General features: G+C 32.0%; 1 pseudogene; it reads right to left on the minus strand.

The window, feature by feature from the left end:
- Positions 1 to 570: 570 nt before the first annotated feature.
- On the minus strand, positions 571 to 705 carry LOC122594704 (annotated as a pseudogene).
- Between the last annotated feature and the right edge of the window lie 1,203 nt (positions 706 to 1,908).

Genomic DNA, 1,908 nt, shown 5'->3' on the forward strand with positions numbered 1-1,908 from the left:
GGGGGGACCTTTCAAACTTAGACGACCCACATATGTTCTTGGGTGGGAGTTGACTCTTGAAAAGACATAGAAGGATAAAAAGGTTTGTGTTTATATACCACTAACCGAAAGTTCCAAACCATATGTCGCTTCTTAAGTTAGTAGAACTAGAACATGCCTTTTCAATTCGGTGGTGACCATAAGCAATTTATGTTTAGCAGCGAAGCTTAAGAGAGTTCGGAATTGAAGTAATATGTGGAACCCAGAAATAACACTAAAATAATAATCAGAGAGAACAAAAGCCACAGTGCCCAAAATTAACATTTAGAAAAAAGTTTAACGAATTATAAATAATAATACACAACCGAGCAAGAAAACAAAGCCCCCAGTGACAGAACTTTAGCTATTATATTGAAGGGGCTAAATATACAAATTTTTATTTGAAGGGGTTAAAGCTAAGTTTCTATTACAATATTATAGTATAAATTATAAATTTGTTAATTTAGACATAATAAACTAAATTTTGGAGGGGTTACAACCCCCCTTGGTCTTAATGAAGTTCCGTCCATGAAAGCCCCCGCCCTCTTAAAAGTTTCTTCAAATTATGATGTAGACTCGACCACTTGTGCCAACCTTAGGACAACATCTCTCCCGTATGCAATGGAGGTTGCTAACCTAGGCCATGGATCTTCTTGATTAACCATTGACCCATCCGTATGTAAGTCTCTTAAAAGTTTCTTCCCTAATCATGTAGTTTGATGATTTGATTTTTGGGGAAATAAGTATTACTCTTCGATGTCTAACTTAAAAACTAGTTAGTCGGAATTTTTTTAAAACTCTGTCATAAAAGTTATTACTAGCTTACAATTTACAACTTTATACATAAAAGTCTTTTAAACTTAGGAAGATTGTTATGGGACGATTTGTGACATGCCTTGCTAATTAAAAAAATGTCATTACCGTATGTTTTGTGACTTTATAAACTCATACCCTACTTATCCATTACGCGTTGTTTTCGTTATCTTTTCCTAAAGTATACGTTCTATTTTCAAGTATGAAAATGCATATAAAGTGAAGAGACAATAATGTCTTCTTGATGTGGAAAATATCTAAAAAGTTGAAATTAAGTTGACTAAAAGGAAGAGGGTGCTCACTAGAATCACTTTGAATTAAAACGACATGCACAGTAGAAGAAATAAAAAGCTACGAGTAAAAATTTTCTTTAACTTGAAAGCTATGTCTTTACCTATCAAATACTTATAAAACTAGAGCCGTAAATTGTAAATTGTCTTTTGATGAAAAAGTTAAGTGAAGTGAAGTTATTTTCAATTCACTTGGAAAATCTGGATATTTGATACAATAATTACCGTATCATTATCTCATACCTATGGAGCTTCCTCATAATCAAAGCTTACGTCAAAATTAAAGAGAAAGATGTTATTTATATCTTTGTTTTAGTGTAAAAATTTTCATTAGTTATTTTAATTTTTATTTTAGAGGTACATGATGATGACTGAGTGGATTAAGAATCCGCTTCATCAATTTAAGATGGTTGTTGGTTCTTGTTCGTCTTGGTATCTAGCCACTAACTACGCAGACGCAAGTACGCAACTATGGTATCTATTTGGAACACTCATGTTTCACGGAAAAATTTTATTAGTTTTTTTTTTAAAATTTTCCAACGTTTTTATGACACTGTAACAAAAGCATGACCATAATAAAATGCTAATTGTTTTTTTTTTTTCTTTTCTAATCTAGCTTGTATCTACTATTTATACGAAGGTAGATCAGTTGCTTCCTAAACGACCACGTGAAACTTTTCTAAAGTTTTGTGAAGTAATGAAAAAGACTAATTTCCAAATTCCTAACACGCGTCATACTATACATATATCTTTTTAACGAGTGGACTTGTTTAGAGTATTGCGATAT

Source organism: Erigeron canadensis, chromosome 3 (assembly GCF_010389155.1).
Source record: "Erigeron canadensis isolate Cc75 chromosome 3, C_canadensis_v1, whole genome shotgun sequence".
Taxonomy (NCBI): Eukaryota; Viridiplantae; Streptophyta; class Magnoliopsida; order Asterales; family Asteraceae; genus Erigeron; species Erigeron canadensis.